Source organism: Lutra lutra, chromosome 17 (assembly GCF_902655055.1).
Source record: "Lutra lutra chromosome 17, mLutLut1.2, whole genome shotgun sequence".
NCBI classification, from domain to species: Eukaryota; Metazoa; Chordata; class Mammalia; order Carnivora; family Mustelidae; genus Lutra; species Lutra lutra.
The window spans coordinates 31,210,864-31,233,494 of NC_062294.1; the positions used below are offsets into that span (position 1 = coordinate 31,210,864).

At 39.9% G+C, this 22,631-nt stretch overlaps 1 long non-coding RNA gene across 1 annotated transcript in view; it reads left to right on the plus strand.

The window, feature by feature from the left end:
• Positions 1 to 22,631, plus strand: part of LOC125089964 (uncharacterized) — a 299,071-nt gene that overhangs the window by 101,441 nt on the left and 174,999 nt on the right. The window contains exon 3 of the long non-coding RNA XR_007124111.1: positions 15,646 to 15,654. This is a non-coding gene — a long non-coding RNA (uncharacterized LOC125089964). The remainder of the gene's footprint in view (positions 1 to 15,645; positions 15,655 to 22,631) is intronic.

Consider the following 22,631-nt stretch of genomic DNA (forward strand, 5'->3'; position numbering starts at 1 on the left):
ACATGAAAGGATGTTCAGTCTCATTAGTGAGCTAGGAAATGCAAAATAAAATATCACCGAGATATCATTTCACACTTGCCCAATTGGTAAACATTTAGAAGTCAAACAACTCAATGACGGTGAGGACACTGGGGGGAAGTGGGGACTTTGATTCACCGCTGGTGGAGGTCTTAATTATTACCACTGCCATGGCTTTGGTGTCGCCCAGTGTGTTTATTCTCTACTGTTGTGTAACCCATTACTGTAAAACTTAGTGGTTTAAAATCACACTTATTATCCATAGTTTCTCTGGGTCAGATATCCTGGCAGGACTTTGCTGGGTCTTTTATCTCAAGGTCTCATGTAACACTTTATCCAGGTGTTGGCTTAGGCTCTGGTCTGATCACAAGACTTGACTACAGGAAGGATCCACTTCCAAGCTTATTCATGGAGTTGCTGGCAGGATTCATTCCTTGTGTATTATTGCACCGATGGGCGATGGGCGCTCTTTGCTGCCTCCAGCCCGAGGCCTCTAACAGTTCCTTGTCTCTTGGGTCTCTCCATAATGCAGCTCGCGTGATAGCTGGTTTCAGCAGAGTGAGCAAGTGAGAGATGGCTAGAAGGGGACCCGAGACAGAAGACATGTTGTTGTTGTTTTCTTAATGGCTTTATTGAGTTATAATTCAGATACCATAAAATTCTTCTATTTAAATTATCAGTTCATTGGTTTTTATATCCATACATTTCTGCAATCAACATTATCATCTAATTTTGAAACAGTTTCTTTACCTTGAGAAGGAACCTCATCACAAATATGGCAAACTGATCTTTGATGAAAGAGCAAAGATAATACAATAGGGCAACAATTAGTCTTTTCAACCAATGGTTTAGGAACGGATGGATATCGACATAAAAAAAAAATCTAGGCACAACAGACCTTACACCCTTCACAAATATTAACTCAGAATGGATCATAGACCTAGATATAAAATGCAAAACTATAGAACCACTAGAAGACAGCACTTGAGAAAACTAGGTGACTTTGGGTTTGGTGATGACTCTTTAGATATAATATCAAAGGCACAATCCAAAAAAGTAACAATTGATAAGCAGGACTAATTAAAATTTTAAATTCTCCTCTATGAAAGATGATGTCAAAAGAATGAGAAGACAAATCACAGTCTGGGAGAAAATCTTTGCAAAAAAAAAAAAAGAAAAGAAAAAAGCCAACCATAAAAATCAGAATTTACAATGAACTGTTTAAAACTCAACAGTAAGAAAACAAAAACTTGACTTAAAAATAGGTCAAAGAATCTAACAGACACCTAGCCTCTGCAAATATGCAGATATCCTCTGCAAATAAGTCATCAGGGAAGCCCAGATTAAAACAGTGATGAGATAACACTATACCTATTAAAATGGCCAAAATCCAGAACACTGTCAACACCAATGTTGAGGATATGAACCTCGAGAACTCTCATTGATTGCTGGTGGGAAAAGAAAATGTATGGCCACTTTGGAGAACATTTTGGTGATTTCTTATAAAACTCAACATATTCTTACCATATGGTCCAGTGATTTTTTTCCTTGGTGCTTTCCCAAAGGAGTGGAAAATACATCCACATAAAAACTTGCACGTGGATGTGTACAGCAGCTTCATTCATTTAATTGCCCAAACTTGGAAGCAACAAAGATGTTGTTTAGTAGGTGAAAGGATATATGAACTGTGGTGCACCAGATAATGGAATATTATTCAACACTGAAAAGTAACAAGCCATCAAGCTATAAAAAGAAATGGAGGAAATTTAAGTACATCTTGTGCAAGAAGCCAGTCTTAAAAGGTTACGCAGTGTATGGTTTCAACTATATGACATTCTGGAAAAGGCAAAACTAGAGACAGTAAAAAGATCAGCGGTTTCTACAGGTTGAGTGGGTGGCAAAGAGGAAGGAATGAATAGACAAACGTAGCATTTTTAGGGCAGTGAAAATACTCTTTATGATTCTATAATGATGTCTGTAGGTCATCATACATTTGTACAAATCCATAGAATGTACAATGCCAAGGGTGAACCTTAGTGTAAACTATGGATTGGAGTTGTTAATGATATGTTTCATCTGTTGTAACAAGCAAACCATTCTGCTGGGGGTTGCTTATCATGGGGCAAGTTATGGATGGGTGGGAGCAGGGAGTTTATGGGAAATCTCTGTCTTCTTAATTTTGCTGTGGACCTAAAACTACTCCAAAAAAATAAAGTCTTAAAAAATAAAAGGAATCCTGTCTTCATTAGCAGTCACTCTCATTCTTGCCCTTCATCACCCCCAGCCCCAGACAACAACACTGATACACTTTCTGTTTCTATGGATTTGCCTGTTATAGACATTTCCCATAAATGGAGTCCCACAGTCTATGGTCTTTGTGATTGGCTTATTTCACTTAGCATGATAATTTTCAAGGTTCATCTATATTGTAGCATTTATCAGTACTTGACTTTTTTTTTATTGCTTAATATCCCATTGTATGGGTATACCCTGTTTGTGTATACATTTGTCAATTGGACACTTAGACTGTTTCTGACTTTTGCTGTTATAAATAATACTACCATACACATATGTATACAAGTTTCTGTGTGGACATAGTTTTATATATGTATATGTGTGTATATATATATATATGTATATATATATACATATACATGTATATACATATATATGTATATATGTATATGTGTATACATGTATATGTGTATACATGTATATGTGTATACATGTATATGTGTATACATATATACATATATATATATATGTATATATGTGTGTGTGTGTGTGTGTGTGTGTGTGTGTATATAGAGAGAGATCTCTATATATATACCTACTTAGGAATGGGATTTTGGGGTTATATGGTAACTCTTATGTTAAACTTTTAAGGAAATGCAAACCTGTTTTCCATAGCCCCTGTATCATTTTACATTCCCACCAACAATGTATGAGGGTTCCAGTTTCCCCACATCTTTATCAATACTTCTGATTATCTGTTACTATGTTATTGCATGTCTTTTTGATGATAGCCAACCTAGTGGGTATGAAATGGTATCTCATAGTGGTTTTGATTTGCATTTCCATCATGACTAACAACGTTGAATATCTTTCCATGTTCCTATTGTGTAGCTTTTTTTTTTTTTAAGATTTTATTTCTTTATTTGACAGAGGGATAGAGAGAGAAAGCACAAGTAGGCAGAGGGGCAGGCAGAGGGAGAGGGAGAAGCTGAGCAGGGAGCCCAATGTGGGGCTCTTTCCCAGGACCCTGGGATCATGACCTGAGCCGAAGGCAGTCACTCAACTGACTGAGCCAGCCAGGCAACCCTCCATTGTATATCTTATTTGGAGAAATAGATTTCTCTCTTTACATCCTTTGCCCACCATTTTTGCTTAATATTTTATTTATTTGAAAGAGAGAGAGAGAACAGGAGAGAGAGCATAACGGGGGGAGGGTCAGAGGGAGAAGCCACCCACCAAGAAGGGAGCCTGTTACAGTGCTCTATACAAGGACCCCAGGATCATGACCTGAGCTGAAGGCAGATGCATAACCAACTGAGCCACCCAGGCACCCGCCCATTTTTTAAAAAAAAAATAAAGATATTTTTCTTATTTATTTGAAAGCGAGAGAGAGTGGGGGTAGGAGCAGGGAGAGGGACAAGCAGACTTGGGAGCTGAGCACATGCAGAGCTAGATCTCATGACCCTGAGACCATGACCTGAGCCAAAATTGGACACTTAACTGGCTGTGTCACCCAGGGGCCCCTTCTTTGCCCATTTTTAATTTAATTATTTGTCTTTTAATTATTGAGTTATAATAGTTATTTATATATTATGCATATAAATACCTTGTCAGATATATTATTTGTAAGTGTTTTCTCCCATTTTCTACAACCCACATTGTCTTTTCACTTCATTGATGCTGTCCTTTGATGCACAAAAGTTTTTAATTTTGATGACATCCAATTTATCTATTTTTACTTTTTAGCTTGTGCTTTTCATGTTAAATTTAAGAACATATTGCATATTCCAAGGTCGCTTTTTAGAAGCATCCTACCACATGTAGTAAAGTTGAACCCACATTTCCCCCTAATAAACCAGCCATTTATATCCTCCTAAGAATAAATCCTAGAGAAATTATTGCATGTGTGCCCATCAATAATATTCAGAGCAGCATAATCCATAGGATCAAAAAAACAGGAATGCAACATATGTTCATCAACAGTAGAAAGTAAGGACAAATTCTGCTAGTCATTTAATGAAAATAAATGAACTCCAGATACTTCAACATAGTAGATATCTACAATATCATATGTTTGGTGGAAAAAGAAAGACAGAAGAAGACATGCTGTTTTCATAAACTTCATTTATAGAATGTTCCAAGTGAGGCACAATTAAACAATATATATTTAGGAGTAAACACATATGTGGAAAAACTGTAGGAAGAGCAAAGGATGAAAGCAAAATTCAGGATATTTGTTGCCTTTGTGAGAGAGTAAGGGGATATGATAAAAAAAAAAGAACATAGAAGAGGCTTCTAAGGCACTGGTAACATTTTATTTCTTAGTTGGTAGTTGGCACCTAGATCATTTTTTTTTATCTATCTTTAAACCATGCATATATTCTATATCCCTGTATGATCTTTCTTTAAACAATTATTGTACACTCACACTTCATAATAAAAAATACAGTTTTCTGAAATAGATAATAAAAATTTTGAAATGCCTGTGGCCTTCTTGTTTAACTTCCCACAGAACTGGAACCTCTTATTCCACAGGCACTCCAGGTCTTAGTTGGAAACTTCTAGCAACAGAGATAGTGTCTAGCCTCATCCAGTTACATTTTTTATAAGCACGGCTTCTCTCAAGTCGGTAATGTGTTGAACTGAAAACTGTCTTCTAAAGACTTTTGCCTACTGGCAGTAGTGCTCCCCCAAATAAGTCATGTATCACTTTCTTGTCTCTCATTTAATTGCTACTGGTAAGTATTTGAAAATATCTATCTGTGCTTTTCCTCTGACCCTCAAGCCTTCCTTACCAAGTCTCCTCAGTAAGCATGCCCTGTCTCTTGAAGTCCAGATATCTTGGCTCTTCCTTCCAAGACTCCTGGTTATTTTTCAAAAAGATTATAGACCAGGGGAAGTGAGCTGAACAGAAGAAAGGAATTTAACTGTCAATGTCTATGGCATAGACAAGACATACTATAGGAATTTAGAAAATAATTTTCAGGAGAAGACTCAGTTTTGCTTCAAGGGGATAGAAAGCATGGTATTATTTATTTTGTTAATATTACATTACATGTTATGTTATGTTATAATGTTATTATTTAGTTTATTAAAATTTAAAATTTTAATCTGATTTTGTCCATTGAGTAGTAAGGCTGCAAACGAAAGAGAGGTACCCAGTTGCCATCAAATTTAGCTTTGATTTTACAAAGACGTGCCCCTTGGAATTCATGAAAGATGAAACATACTAACATTATCTAAACATCAATATTAGTAACATGATGGGCAGAACATCTCTTATGTGAGCAATTTATAAACAGCAGGTTCCTCCCACCCAGGATTTATTCATCATTTACAAATTGACATTTTTGGGACTCTTGACATGTTTCCATTAGATGCCATTGGGAGGGATGCCCGGGCCCTTTCTTTTTCATTTACTAGCTGTCATTTGGCTCCTTGTTTTCTCATCTGTAAATTGGTGATCAGAACAGTACCTGTTTCATAAGGTGGTAGATAGGACAGCATGTGAGGACGCCTTTGAAGAGCTCGGCTCTGGGCCTGGCACGTGGTGAACTTTCAATGAACACAGGTTAGCTCTGCTGTAATTAACCCCCCACATGCAAGGATTTCACAGCCCAGGACCCTACAGTTCTACAGCCCCAGGTGTCTTCATGCTTGTCCTTGGGGCTTTCTCTTCCTTCTTGAGGACTTCCCCTTTTGCAGACCAAGCTTAGATATTTAAGGTGGTCCCAGCATTCCTCCATCCTGGCAGTTGAAAGGGGAACTTTGAACCCCATTCAGTTTGCCTGGCAAAATAATACTAATTGGGAAAACTTGAAAAGTGGGAGATTGTACAGGAAATCTATAACTTCTAGTGTCTCTTTAAAAATGGTAATATTCGCCTCACTGGGATGGTGCTTCCTCAAGACATCATCAGTTAATCCTGGGCAGTGGCTCCCCTTCTCCAGGTCCCCCATCATCTCCAGCTCGGTCACTCCTCACGCTTTCTCACAGTCGGACCCTGTGGCCAGTGAGCATGCCTTTCTTCCTATTCCTAACTGAAAAGGCCTTCCTTTAGTTAGAGCATGAGCTTAGCTTTTGCTCTCATAGATTTTAACTTTTGATTTTTTTTCAGGAGATTTTGAATTCCTTCTTGCTTGTCAGATAAACTTTTTTTTTTTTTTTTTTTTTTTTCCTGCAGCAGGTTTCTTTTTGTACTCTCCAAGAACAGCTTGCTGGCTTGCAAAAAAGAAGAAGCAGGGCTCTTTGGGGAGCTGTCAGAAAGAGCAGATGCAGCCTCAGCATGGCGCTCCTGATCCCCGCAAGTGGCACGTAACACTTTATTTGTAAAGAGAAGGGCAGAGAACTTCTCTTCTCCCCACGCCTCGATTTGCATTTTATTAGACACCCAGTAGGATGGTTTGCAAATCGCCATCTTCACTCGCAGATCTCTCTATCAACCCCCAGCCTACCAGAGGGCAAAACACAGGGATGCAAAAAACAGGATGGTCTTAAAAGGAATCAGAAAAATGCAGCTCACAACTGTGGCTTTTTATTCTGCTTCAAAAAGGGTCTTTTGTTTCTAAGATTTCTGGTCTCTGCCCAGATACGGAGAGGTAGTGTAAGGTGAAGCAGAGGAAGGCTGTCCAAGGACAGAGAAGCAGAGAGCCCGGGGTTTTGCATTCAACACCTCCATTTGCTGACTCTGTGTTCTGGCATAAGGGACATCATGCCACAGCCTCAGTTTCCAGATAGCCTAGTTCATAGAGCTGGGTCGTGGAACCACCCTCTCCATTTCCTGATGCTCTCCTCCCCTTCATCTTTGCCATTTCCCTCATCCAGGGTTTCCATATTAAATTCTGCCTAAGCTCTTGCAAAGAAGGGCTTTGCTTGACTTCTTAACTCGGTTGATACTGTTATTTTAATCATCATAGAGAAATCTTGCTCTTGAAACAAACCAACCCCCCTCCTATCCCCCAGAATTTTACCAAGTAGAAGGTGGAAGGCGGGGAATTACTGAAGACAATTATGACTACCTTCAACTGGGGACATGTCTTGGGGAATCTTTTGAAACATGGAAGGAGGACCAAATGGTGTTTGGTTCAACTTACCTTAAATATACGTTATGGAAAGTGGTTAAAATGTATATGTGACATCTTGGTTGGTGTCAGAACAACTTGGTACCTGGCCATTCTGCTGTTAGTTGAACCTGCCTTCAGTACAATCTGGAAAAGTAAAACTATCAGCCCGTTACTTGAGGAGATTGGGAGGTACAACTGAAGTTTGGGGTCCTGTTAACTTACTGTCTTTTTCTTAAGCATAATAAAAAGATTTCATGAAGAAGTCAAATTTTCTTGGTTTTCTTTTCATTGGTACATGGACAGTGGATTTGCTCTCATTCTTTCATTTTTCCAGGACACTGAGAAGGCATTGGCCTGTTCAGTTGCTCCTGGCCTTTCAATTTCTGGATGGTGAAATTAGATGTTCCAGATCTCTGGAATGTTGAAGGCAGTGATCTCTCAGATCACATGTGGGTCAATGAGGCACCAAAAGATTCCCTCTGTAGGCTGGTGAACTTCACATGTCTCATCTTTGCATTTCTTATACCCCTTACCATGGAGCAAACCCCCATTGCCCCTGTAGTGACTTCCTCTGTTGTAACCCCTTAACATCAGGTCAGGAACTTCATTTCAGCACTTAATACACTTCACTGTAACTGCTGCGTGTTTATGTATGTGTTGTCTGTGAATCTCCTGATGACAAATGTCAGCTCTCATTCATACTTTAATTCCTGGCATTTACCATAATGGGCAAGTACTTTGTAGGAGGTAAACCCAGTACTGTATTGAATGAAATAGAATGAATGAACATGGATGCTACTGTAATCAAAGGTTGGCCCACATTTTTCTTATTCACACTGTGTATAACCAACAGAGGAAAAAGATTGGATAAACAGGGAAGGGCTCCTGGTATGAAAAGACCCACCCATATTCTAGCTCTTTGACTCAGCTTTAAATCCCCTTTGGGAAGGGAGGGATAGTGGGAGAAGAAGGTTAATGAAACAGATGGGATTCATGCATAACAGGACTTACAAACAATACCACCACAAAACACTGGATTTCATTGGTTGGTTTGTTTTAACCATGGTTCTGGTGAGAAACAGTCCCCACCTTTCACTTATCCTAATCTTTCCCAAGGTGAAGGTTAAGGGTGAAAGGCTTTACCTTTATATAGGTAATATACCCCTCAGATTCTCAGGTTGCACCTTCCATACCCTTGATACTATTAGTTGTTCATGACTTGCCCATGTGGAATTGTGTTTGTGTAGAAAAGGACTGAACAAAATCTCAGGTCTCAGGTCTAGTCATTCCTCAGGCAGATCTAACCAGGTACTGGCAAATGGAAGTCCTTTGTGGAAGCTAGAAGTGAGCAAGATGGACAGAGCCATTGAAACAGTGATTCTGGAGGGCACTCAGTGGGCTGAAACTGGGAAACTGTGGGCTGCCCACTCAGCTCCCACAGTGAACATTCTTGGTAGGGATCCCCCCTAGAATGTTCTATGCATCTGTGGCCCTTATGTGCTCTTTTTCTCTGGACTCCAACTGACCTCCTCTCTCTTTCTAAGCTGTCTTTGACTGTTGTTGGAGATAACGAACAAGGCCTTGATCTCTCTCACAATGTTTTTCCCAAATAATTTTCCATGCCATCTGATACCTTCTCAAGTTGTCTAAAGACTGTACCTTTGGAAAACAAACAAACAAAAAGGAATACTGCCTTTCCTGCCCATGTTTTCTTCCTGATTTCAGTTCCCTCTCCCGAGGCCATGTGAATGGAAATGGCCTAGCTGACTTAAAGGGAGCAGGGATGGGTGAAGGTAGAGCCTGAAACATCCACCGGAAAAAAATGGATTTATAGATTGAAAAAGACCATCTTGCCAAATTTGCTATGTTGTAGATCCTGAGTTCACCCTATAGGTGATGGGAAGCCATAGAACTTTGAGCAATGTAGTAACGTCATCCAAGTTGACCTTTATGACTGGCATGTCTATTTCTTTGTTAACTTATACTTTTTGTGTGTCTACCCTGTTCCCAGTATTATATTCAGAGTTATGGGAAGTATGAGTAAAGGCAACACTCATGCCTTCCAAGTGTCTTGAAAACTTAAGAGAATAAAACATTTTATCTATAAATAACAGAAACTCAGTTAAGTATGCATATAAACTAGTACTCTGGGTTGGTCTTATAGAGGTGGATGGAAGAAAGAGCTAGTGGCTTGTGGGGAGGCTTTGTGGAGAGGTTGGATATGAGTTGAGCCTCAAAGGATGTATGCTTTGAAGTATGACTGACAAGAGGAGTGAAGGGAAGGTACAAAGTGGAGGGAAAAATGGTAGGCTCTGGTATTTGCCTCTCTGAACATCTCCTCTTCCAACCTCTCACCAGACCCTGGCTTTGTTTATGACCCAAAGGTTCTGGGAAGTTTACTCTGCTTTTACTTCTAGGAGTGGGTCCCATAGCCCAAGTCAGTCATCATTCTCTCCTTCCTAACACTTCGTCCCCAGGTCTTGTTGACCAATTTAGTCTCTTCTGTTCCTGTCAGTATGGTGTACAGATGTGAGGCCCAGAACAGCTGCATGAGAGAAGCTGTTTTGAGAATGATCCAGCACACAGTAGGACATATTCAAGAGAATCTGAGGAAAACAGATTCAGTGGGAGACCTCTTCAGATCAATCGAAGCCTACTCCAACTCTGAACATCTTGGTTACATGATACAATAAATGACTCTCTCTGGATTGGGCTTTCTGGGCCTTGTACTTGAGGAATATTAATTGAGATAGCTGATTGCAGTACGCTGGCCTATGACTGGAAATAATGAGTAGACCTCTTAAAGGAAGGTTTGAGACTGCAGAAGGAGGGGATGGTGAGGGGCTTGTGGGGGTAATACTGAATTCTGAAGGGTCTTGAGTGTGAGACTAAGGCAGATATACATGGCCTTGTTTGGTAACAGAAAGAAGTTACTAAACATTTTATAAAGACATAAGAATGATAGTTATTGGCCACTAAAACTCAGCATCAGAAATCATATAATGAGCCTGGAGAAGACTCTCAACTTAGTTTTCAGTTTCTTGTTTCCCCCGAAGGAAGACCCATTGGGGCCAATTAATACCACTCCAAGCCTTTATTTTGCCAGATATGATCTTTATACCAGGCTTCCAGAACTGCTCCCATAAAGTTTAAAAGTTGGTGTGTATAAGTTTATGTGTTTCCTTGGAAAATGCATTTGCTATATTGCTTCTGCTTGAAATAAAATGTGTTTCCAAAGTTATAAATATGAAGTTTAGAAGAGAGCATATTTCTTGGGAGGGATTTATTCCCTGTGACACATTTTGAAGTCTGTTTTCCATTTTTTCTTTATCTCCGCTCCTTCAGAACGGTGTTTGTTTTTGCCATTATGCAAGATTTGCAGCCAGCCTCTCTATAGTGTTTGTATATTATTCCTTAATCAGATAGGAAAATCACTCTAAGCTTTATCTAGAAATTTCCATAGTAAGTATGGTTTAAAAAAATTCAAATAACTCTACGAAAGGGACTAAACCTCCTTAGGTGTGAACACACTTGTCTGTAGTAAACACGAACCATGAGCAGATAATGGATAGTACAGGTTCCTATGGAATTCCAAGCTCCAAGACTATGATTCAGTTACATTTTCAGGTTGTATTACTTAATAATAAGGAATGTTTTGCACTTTGCGATTTATTTCAAAACAGACTACTTCCACTTAACTCTGTTTAATATAAGTTTATATATAAATGCATAAAAGACTGTTTCTTTTTACCATATGTCATCAGTTTTTGGGGGGCACCAGGGTGGTTTCCAGGCACCTGCCACCACAGGTATTGCTCGAGACCTCCTCACCTGCAGCACATTGGAGCGGTTCAGCCCTGGGTGCCCCACAGCAGTGCTGCTGACCTTGGGAAGAATTGGACTAAAGATCTGAGCATTGAGTTTAGTTGAACAGGTACAGTTTAGTTTTCAGGGGCAAAACCAATGATCAAAGCTCAGTTTTCTGAATCTTTTTTTGTTTTCCTTCTCAATATCATTCCTTAATGTGCTATTGGTGTAAGAAAACAAATGATTTTTTTTTTTTTTTAAATGGGGAGGAGGAAGGGCCTGGTGGATCCAAGGAACAGGGTTATCATGAAAACAACAACAACAACAACAACAACAACAACAACCTAATCAGGATGTACATATGGAAAGCTATTCCACCATTCATCCAATCATTTAGTCACTGGTAACAACACATACTGAGGGCTTAGTTGGTTTCAAGATCAGAGTCTTTTGCAGGACCCCAGAATCCTAAACTGGCTAGCAGTCAAATTAGACTCCATTAGACTAAAGATGTGGATCCTTGCAAAGGGGGAAATGTTGGAGCCAGAAATCAACAGAGATGTTAGAAGATAAAGTCTCCATGGGGGGATGAGTCTTCCTTGTCTACACCAGTATTTTCTAGCAGGCAGATCATGCAATAGAAGTATATTCAAAGCAAAGCAAAGCAAAGCAAAGCAAAACAACAAAACAAAACCTCTTTAGTGGTGGGTGAGAGCTCCTCTCCTCTCCCTCAATGTTCTGCTAACTTTGCTTAACCTGATAAGCTTGTAATATGTTAATACATTTTTATTTGACTTAACACAGCATTCCTCAAAGTGTGTTTCATAGAACACCACTCCTACAGAATAATCTAATAAAAAACTGTTGTGGGATCAGTTTAAGTGTGGGAAGCTCTACAAATTATAGACCCTCTTTGGAATCGTTATCTGCATACCAATGGCTCTACAAAGTCCTGCAGCAAACAGACTTGTTTAACTATGCCAGTTTTTCCCTACTTTCTTGATCCATGGAATCATTTAATGCATCTATGTTTATGCCTTTTCCCTTCTCCCTTCTGAGGAAGGTCAACAGTGTTGAGCATTGACAAAGATAGGCAGCCCAGGCAGCATGGTCCCTCTGATACCAGGGCAACTTAAACAGGGCACCAGGAGAGCAAGAGCCTATGACCTTTCTTGGCTTATGGCTTCTTTTGTGCTGTCCTGTTACTGGCCAAGAGACAAGACAACGTGGATATGCAGCTAAATGATTGATTGTCAGCAGTGACCCAACCAGAGCAAACAGCAAAGGCCACAGATCTATAGCCCCCGAGAAATCATCATACAAATGAAGTTTACAAATTCACAATAAACAAGACATCTTCCTTGTTTCCTTCCTCTGCTCTATCCAACTTCCTGCCCAGGACCTCTCTAGGACCATCTCCAGTGCCATCCAGGCTGATGCCCCATTAGGCTTCTAGCAGGGATTCATTTTACTTTGATTAGGTCAACTGATTCCTAAGCTTATGGACACATGAACACACTTCATTTCTCTGCCATCTTTGAAATTGGCATTAATAATAGCAGAGGCGTTATGGAACACTGTTTTAGTAACAGGATTATCATCTACAAGTGTTCATTGCATACTTTTGTATCAAAGACCTGAAAGGCAGGGGAAGTGACACATGCAGTTCCTGCCTTCAGGCCGTTGGTAGTCTAGTTGAAGAGACATCCATGTGAAAAGGAAGTGACAGCCATCTTGTTGGGATGCTTAGTTTCCAATCAAGTGTTGCAAACTGAGTTAATGAGGAAAAGACTTCAAAGTGGAAGAGGTACCTTCTTCATCAGAGCTAGAAAGGAGGGTGGAGTTCACAGCCACAGAATGTTAGAGCTGACATTGCCCATGTTCCTCACTGCAGTTACACCTTTTCCATTCTCTCACTCCAGGAAGGTCGCTAGAATTAATGCAAAGCGACCTTGGCAATAAAACCCTGAATTTAACAGGAGTGCAGAGTGTGTTCTCTTTTTTTTTTCAAACGGTCACAGTCTGGTGGGGAGGGAACACAGCAAATGCTAAGTGCTGTGACAAGGAGAGGTAGTGGATGTCATGGGAATATAGAGGAGGGGTTGAACCCAGCTTAATTTTTAAGTTGGGTCTTTGGGGGATCAAAGGAAGGGGCTCAGATTTGAAAGATGAGAAGAGCTCTACTTTAGGAAGCACTAAGAACATCTGTGCAAAGGTAGAGAGAAATGAGAATTGCCACCCAAACTAGAATATGGGATCATGGTAGGAGATTGGCATTGGAAGGTGGGTGGGGGCCAGATGCCAGAGCCCCTTGTATGATGTATATCAAAGGAGTTAATATTCATTGGTCCAAGGGGGCATAAGATCCAGGTTCCAGTTCTTTGTTGCTGTGGCTGGTTATGTAATGCTGGTCACCTCCTTTTGGGACTTAGTTTTTTCATCTATACTCAGGGAAGATTATCCCCTTTGAGAGTTCTTCTAGGTTTGTTTTTTGTTTTGCTTTGTTTTGTTTCAGATTTTATTTATTTATTAGAAAACAAGCAGTGGGAAGGGACAGAGGGAGAGGGAGAAGCAGACTCTCCGCTGAGCAGAGAGCCCAGTGTGGGGCTCAGTCCCAGGATCTGGAGATCATGACCTGAGTTGCAAGCAGATGCTTAAACCAATGGAGCCACCCAGGTGCCCAGAGAGTACTTCTGGTTTTAATGATCTTTGTAGTAGAGTGTTAATGAATTATGGCCTTTCTTGCTTTGCTCCTCTAACTGGTCCACCTTTGTCAGGAAGACTTTCATTGCCCAAGGCCTGTTGACCTATTGTATTTGTGGACAGCAGTTTTCCACTTCAACACATTAGGAAAAGTCCACTTTCCCCTAGAGCCCTTGGCCTTTGTGTTAGAGTAGAACAAAGAGCTGTTGCAACACCAAACTGGAGGGGTTATTATTCAGACCTTTCCTTCTTACATGCTGTGTGGTCTTTTTCATAGTTGTATGACTTTTCTGTTTTCATTGGACCAAATACAATGAATTTAATGCACTCTTTATTAAATTCCATTTCGTGCAACTGGAAAGAATTCTCTCTCCTCTCCACTTTATAGGTTTGGACATATTACTAAATATTCGGGCTTTTAGAACATGTTTTGTGGCTGTTTTCCATTTTGTTATGCTATAACTTGGTATGACTATTTTTGAGAAATTAAAAAATTAAGAAACTAGAAAGATGTAATTAACATGTACTTTTATCACCCCAAATTAACTGCTATTAATTTTTTTCAATATTTGCTTTAGGTTGAATTTAAATGTTTTAATATAATAAAATCATTTCAGATGAATTGAAATTTCCTTTGATCATTATCAAAAACCTATCTTCCAACCTCCAACATGTGCCCCATCTCCAAATTTGAAATGGATCCATTTTTAATAATATTTATACAAATTAAAAATATCCAATGTACACGTACAATAGACTTTCGTAAATTATATTGGTACATTTTAATGTTTTAAATCTTTGAAAATGTATACCAAAAAATAAGAATTAAACATCTACTAAGGGGAAACCAAGTAAATCAGGATTAAGAATATGAGCTGAGGTCACTGAGGTAACCAGGAAACGTAGGGGGAATGGTCAGTTGGTCAGTGAATTGTTCCTTTCGATGTGGCTCTTGGCCCCATGATACTTTTAATTGGCTGCTGCTGTTCTAAATTGGATTTTGCCTCATACCTGTCAACATCAGCTGTGGGGCCATTTGTCTTTCCTTTATCTTCAACTCTGTGCCCAAATCATCTTACTTAGAGGGGTACTGCTCATTGGATGAGATAGGGCTCTGCTTTCTCTATAGAAATAAAGGGCAAGATTTTTCTTGTTACCATTCTCTGAGAGGTGGGGAACAATGGATTCAAGTGACCCCATTCAGAAGTTTGAAACTTGGGAAAGTGAGGCAAAAACTCAGGGACAGTGGAGAAATTATTCATGAGTTGGGTCTGTAAGAATGAGTTGATGATTTCTTCAGGTTATTTTCACCTGTGTTGAGCAGGTGCTGTTTGTTATAAGTAACTTATATGTAATATCTCATTTGATCCTCACAGTAATGGTGTATTGAATACTCTTACGTTATTCACTTTACATATGGGGAAACCGAGGCTGGGATTTTAAATAACTTGTCCCCGTTTACTAACAAGGCATGTTGCTGGATGAAACCCTAGGCTAGCACCTCAACCCAGTACCTTTAGTAAAATTCCAGAAAAGTACACATCCCACTCTTCCTATGGTGTAACCTAAGTCATGTTTCTTTATGTCCAAATTCTCTTGGTTTCTTCCCAAAGACAGAGCTGAGCTATCTAGGATTTAGCAATTCTTTTTTTTTTTTTTTAATTTTTTTATTTTTTTCAGCATAACAGTATTCATTATTTTTGCACCACACCCAGTGCTCCATGCAATCCGTGCCCTCTACCATACCCACCACCTGGTGCCCCCAACCTCCCACCCCCCACCCCTTAAAAATTCTCAGATCGTTTTTCAGAGTCCATAGTCTCTCATGGTTCACCTCCCCTTCCAATTTCCCTCAACTCCCTTCTCCTCTCCATCTCCCCTTGTCCTCCATGCTATTTGTTATGCTCCACAAATAAGTGAAACCATATGATAATTGACTCTCTCTGCTTGACTTATTTCACTCAGCATAATCTCTTCCAGTCCCGTCCATGTTGCTACAAAACTTGGGGATTCATCCTTTCTTACTTTTTTTTTTTTTTTTTTTGCAGCTTTATAAACATATATTTTTATCCCCAGGGGTACAGGTCTGCGAATCGCCAGGTTTACACACTTCACAACACTCACCATAGCACATACCTTCCCCGATATCCATAACCCCACCCCCTCTCCCAACCCCCTCCCCCCATCAACCCTCAGTTTGTTTTGTGAGATTAAGAGTCACTTATGGTTTGTCTCCCTCCCAATCCCATCTTGTTTCATTTACTCTTCTCCTACCCCCTCAACCCCCCATGTTGCATCTCCTCTCCCTCATATCAGGGAGATCATATGATAGTTGTCTTTCTCCGATTGACTTATTTCGCTAAGCATGATACCCTCTAGTTCCATCCACGTCGTTGCAAATGGCAAGATTTCATTTCTTTTGATGGCTGCATAGTATTCCATTGTGTATATATACCACATCTTCTTTATCCATTCGTCTGTAGATGGACATCTAGGTTCTTTCCATAGTTTGGCTATTGTCGACATTGCTGCTATAAACATTCGGGTGCACGTGCCCCTTCGGATCACTATGTTTGTATCTTTAGGGTAAATACCCAGCAGTGCAATTGCTGGGTCATAGGGTAGTTCTATTTTCAACATTTTGAGGAACCTCCATGCTGTTTTCCAGAGTGGTTGCACCAGCTTGCATTCCCACCAACAGTGTAGGAGGGTTCCCCTTTCTCCGCATCCTCGCCAGCATCTGTCATTTCCTGACTTGTTAATTTTAGCCATTCTGACTGGTGTGAGGTGATATCTCATGGTGGTTTTGATTTGTATTTCCCTGATGCCGAGTGATATGGAGCACTTTTTCATGTGTCTGTTGGCCATCTGGATGTCTTCTTTGCAGAAATGTCTGTTCATGTCCTCTGCCCATTTCTTGATTGGATTATTTGTTCTTTGGGTGTTGAGTTTGCTAAGTTCTTTATAGATTTTGGACACTAGCCCTTTATCTGATATGTCATTTGCAAATATCTTCTCCCATTCTGTCAGTTGTCTTTTGGTTTTGTTCACTGTTTCCTTTGCTGTGCAAAAGCTTTTGATCTTGATAAAATCCCAAAAGTTCATTTTTGCCCTTGCTTCCCTTGCCTTTGGTGATGTTCCTAGGAAGATGTTGCTGCGGCTGAGGTCGAAGAGGTTGCTGCCTGTGTTCTCCTCAAGGATTTTGATGGATTCCTTTCTCACATTGAGATCCTTCATCCATTTTGAGTCTATTTTCGTGTGTGGTGTAAGGAAATGATCCAATTTCATTTTTCTGCATGTGGCTGTCCAATTTTCCCAACACCATTTATTGAAGAGGCTGTCTTTGTTCCATTGGACATTCTTTCCTGCTTTGTCGAAGATGAGTTGACCATAGAGTTGAGGGTCCATTTCTGGGCTCTCTATTCTGTTCCATTGATCTATGTGTCTGTTTTTGTGCCAGTACCATGCTGTCTTGATGATGACAGCTTTGTAATAGAGCTTGAAGTCCGGAATTGTGATGCCACCAACTTTGGCTTTCTTTTTCAATATTCCTTTGGCTATTCGAGGTCTTTTCTGGTTCCATATAAATTTGAGGATTATTTGTTCCATTTCTTTGAAAAAAATGGATGGTATTTTGATAGGAATTGCATTAAATGTGTAGATTGCTTTAGGTAGCATAGACATTTTCACAATATTTATTCTTCCAATCCAGGAGCATGGAACATTTTTCCATTTCTTTGTGTCTTCCTCAATTTCTTTCAGGAGTACTTTATAGTTTTCTGAGTATAGATTCTTAGTCTCTTTGGTTAGGTTTATTCCTAGGTATCTTATAGTTTTGGGTGCAATTGTAAATGGGATGGACTCCTTAATTTCTCTTTCTTCTGTCTTGTTGTTGGTGTAGAGAAATGCAACTGATTTCTGTGCATTGATTTTATATCCTGACACTTTACTGAATTCCTGTACAAGTTCTAGCAGTTTTGGAGTGGAGTCTTTTGGGTTTTCCACATAGAGTATCATATCATCTGCGAAGAGTGATAGTTTGACTTCTTCTTTGCCGATTTGGATGCCTTTAATTTCCTTTTGTTGTCTGATTGCTGAGGCTAGGACTTCTAGTACTATGTTGAATAGCAGTGGTGATAACGGACATCCCTGCCGTGTTCCTGACCTTAGCGGAAAAGCTTTCAGTTTTTCTCCATTGAGAATGATATTTGCAGTGGGTTTTTCATAGATGGCTTTGATAATATTGAGGTATGTGCCCTCTATCCCTACACTTTGAAGAGTTTTGATCAGGAAGGGATGCTGTACTTTGTCAAATGCTTTTTCAGCATCTATGGAGAGTATCATATGGTTCTTGTTCTTTCTTTTATTAATGTGTTGTATCACATTGATTGATTTGCGGATGTTGAACCAGCCTTGCAGCCCTGGAATAAATCCCACTTGGTGGTGGTGAATAATCCTTTTAACGTACTGTTGAATCCTATTGGCTAGTATTTTGGCGAGAATTTTTGCATCTGTGTTCATCAAGGATATTGGTCTGTAGTTCTCTTTTTTGTTGGGATCCTTGTCTGGTTTTGGGATCAAGGTGATGCTGGCCTCATAAAATGAGTTTGGAAGTTTTCCTTCTATTGCTATTTTTTGGAACAGTTTCAGGAGAATAGGAATTAGTTCTTCTTTAAATGTTTGGTAGAATTCCCCCGGGAAGCCGTCTGGCCCTGGGCTTTTGTTTGTTTAGGATTTTTGATGACTGTTTCAATCTCCTTACTGGTTATGGGTCTGTTCAGGCTTTCTATTTCTTCCTGGTTCAGTTGTGGTAGTTTATATGTCTCTAGGAATGCATCCATTTCTTCCAGATTGTCAAATTTGTTGGCGTAGAGTTGCTCATAGTATGTTCTTATAATTGTCTGTATTTCTTTGGTGTTCGTTGTGATCTCTCCTCTTTCATTCATGATTTTATTTATTTGGGTCCTCTCTCTTTTCTTTTTGATAAGTCTGGCCAGGGGTTTATCAATCTTATTAATTCTTTCAAAGAACCAGCTCCTAGTTTCGTTGATTTGTTCTATTGTTTTTTTGGTTTCTATTTCATTGATTTCTGCTCTGATCTTTATGATTTCTCTTCTCCTGCTGGGTTTAGGGTTTCTTTCTTGTTCTTTCTCCAGCTCCTTTAGGTGTAGGGTTAGGTTGTGTACCTGAGACCTTTCTTGTTTCTTGAGAAAGGCTTGTACCGCTATATATTTTCCTCTCAGGACTGCCTTTGTTGTGTCCCACAGATTCTGAACTGTTGTGTTTTCATTATCATTTGTTTCCATAATTTTTTTCAATTCTTCTTTGATTTCCTGGTTGACCCATTCATTCTTTAGAAGGATGCTGTTTAGTCTCCATGTATTTGGGTTCTTTCCAAATTTCCTCTTGTTACTGAGTTCTAGCTTTAGAGCATTGTGGTCTGAAAATATGCAGGGAATGATCCCAATCTTTTGATACCGGTTGAGACTTGATTTAGGACCAAGAATGTGATCTATTCTGGAGAACGTTCCATGTGCACTAGAGAAGAATGTGTATTCTGTTGCTTTGGGATGAAATGTTCTGAATATATCTGTGATGTCCATCTGGTCCAGTGTGTCATTTAAGGCCTTGATTTCCTTGTTGATCTTTTGCTTGGATGATCTGTCCATTTCAGTGAGGGGAGTGTTAAAATCCCCTACTATTATTGTATTATTGTCGATGTGTTTCTTTGATTTTGTTATTAATTGGTTTATATAGTTGGCTGCTCCCACGTTAGGGGCATAGATATTTAAAATTGTTAGATCTTCTTGTTGGACAGTTCCTTTGAGTATGATATAGTGTCCTTCCTCATCTCTTATTATAGTCTTTGGCTTAAAATCTAATTGATCTGATATAAGGATTGCCACTCCTGCTTTCTTCTGATGTCCATTAGCATGGTAAATTCTTTTCCACCCCCTCACTTTAAACCTGGAGGTGTCTTCGGGTGTAAGATGAGTTTCTTGTAGGCAACATATAGATGGTTTTTGTTTTTTTATCCATTCTGATACCCTGTGTCTTTTGATTGGGGCATTTAGCCCATTAACATTCAGGGTAAGTATTGAGAGATATGAATTTAGTGCCATTGTATTGCCTGTAAGGTGACTGTTATTGTATATTGTCTCTGTTTCTTTCTGATCTACTACTTTGAGGGTCTCTCTTTGCTTAGAGGACCCCTTTCAATATTTCCTGTAGAGCTGGTTTGGTATTTGCAAATTCTTTCAGTTTTTGTTTGTCCTGGAAGCTTTTAATCTCTCCGTCTATTTTCAATGATAGCCTAGCTGGATATAGTATTCTTGGCTGCATGTTTTTCTCATTTAGTACTCTGAATATATCATGCCAGCTCTTTCTGGCCTGCCAGGTCTCTGTGGATAAGTCTGCTGCCAATCTAATATTTTTACCATTGTACGTTACAGACTTCTTTTCCCGGGCTGCTTTCAGGATCTTTTCTTTGTCACTAAGACTTGTCAGTTTTAGTATTAGGTGACGGGGTGTGGACCTATTCTTATTGATTTTGAGGGGGGTTCTCTGAACCTCCTGGATTTTGATGCTTGTTCCCTTTGCCATATTGGGGAAATTCTCTCCAATATTTCTCTCCAATATACCTTCTGCTCCCCTCTCTGTTTCCTCTTCTTCTGGAATCCCAATTATTCTAATGTTGTTTCGTCTTATGGTGTCACTTATCTCTCGAATTCTCCCCTCGTGGTCCAGTAGCTGTTTGTCCCTCTTTTGCTCAGCTTCTTTATTCTGTGTCATTTGGTCTTCTATATCGCTAATTCTTTCTTCTGCCTCATTTATCCTAGCAGTGAGAGCCTCCATTTTTGATTGCACCTCCTTAATAGCTTTTTTTATTTCAACTTGGTTAGATTTTAGTTCTTTTATTTCTCCAGAAAGGGCTTTTATATCTCCCGAGAGGGTTGCTTTAATATCTTCCATGCCTTTTTCAAGCCCGGCTAGAACCTTGAGAATCATCATTCTGAACTCTATATCTGACATATTACCAATGTCTGTATTGATTAGGTCCCTAGCCTTTGGTACTGCCTCTTGTTCTTTTTTTTGTTGTGAATTTTTCCGCCTTGTCATTTTGTCCAGATAAGAGTTTATGAAGGAGCAAGTAAAATACTAAAAGGGTGGCAACAACCCCAGGAAAATATGCTTTAGCCAAATCAGAAGAGATCCTGAATTGTGAGGGGGGAGAAAGGGGATAAAAAGGGGCTCAGAAAGAAAGAAAGAAAAAAAACTATTAAAAAAAAGAAAGCCGATAAAGAAATAAATATAAAAAGAGGAAAAAATATATATATATATTAGATAAACTATTTAAAAAACATTAAAAAAAAGAAAATGGTAAAATTTAAAAAAATTTAGCAGAAGAAGAGAAAAAGAAAAAAAAATCGAAAAAGAAAAAAAAATTAAATTAACTGCAAGGCTAAAAAATCATGGGGAGAAAGCCATGAGTTCCGTGCTTTGCTTTCTTCTCCTCTGGAATTCCGCCGTTCTCCTTGGTAGGTGAACTTGGTCCTGGCTGGGTTTCCCGTAGATCTTTTGGGGGAGGGGCCCGTTGTAGTGATTCTCAAGCGTCTTTGCCCCAGGCGGAGTTGCACCGCCCTTACCCCGGGCCGCGCTGAGTCATCCGCTGGGGTTCGCTTTCGGGAGCTTTTGTTCCCTGAGCGCTTTCCGTAGAGTTCGGAGGACGGGAATAAAGATGGCGGCCTCCCGGTCTCCAGCCCGGAGGAGCCGAGAGCCCGGGGCCCCACTCCTCAGTGCGCCCTCAGAGAACAGCGCCAACTGACTCTCGTCACCCTGGCCTCCGGCCGCGCTCCGAGCTGACCGAGCCTGCGACCGGTTCAAGGCAACCCTGAGCTGAGAGTCACTCCTCGGCTCTGTCTCTGCAGCCGGCTTCCCCGTTCTAATACCGGTAAGCTCTGCGACACTGAGACACCCCCGATCCTTCTGCGACCCTGCGGGACCTGAGGCCGCGCTTTCCCCGCCTGGGCTTCACCCCAGTTAAGCCTCTGGAGCGATGTCCCTCAGCAGAACAGACTTTTAAAAGTCCTGATTTTGCTCCGTTGCTCCGCCGCTCGCCGGGAGCCGGCCCCTCCCCCCGCGGTCTATCTTCCCGTCGCTTTTGATTCACTTCTCCGCCAGTCCTACCTTGCAGAAAGTGGTTGATTTTCTGTTTCTGGAATTGCTGTTCTTCTTCTCTTCAATCTCCCATTGGATTTGTAGGTGTTTGCAATCTTTAGATAAGCTATTTAGCTGATCTCCCGCTACCCGAAGTAGTCTCAGCCTGCTACTTCTCCGCCATCTTGACTCCTCCCCCCAGATTTAGCAATTCTTTAATCAATTTCTTTTCTCCTTAGCTGAAGTTAGTTCAAGTTGGATTTGGTTTTTTTGTTTGTTTGTTTTGCAACTGAAAGCCCTGTCAGTCCATAGGCTCTGCTTCCATATTCCTAATGGTATAACAGTAATCTTTATTTCAAGAAACTGCTTAAAATATTATGCTAAGGATGGAGCTTGATGTTACAGGTTAGATTTATATTCTTTGGAAATAATTCTATTCTGTATACTCTGTTTCTGAGCAATGTCCCATTTTTTATTTTTTTATTTTTAAATTTCTTTATATTATATTTTTATTGTGTTATGATAGTCACCATACAGTACATCATTAGTTTTTTTAGGTTTTTTAAAAAGATTTTATTTATTTATTTGACAGAGGGAGAGAGATCACAAGTAGGCAGAGAGGCAGGCAGAGAGGGAGGGGGAAAGCAG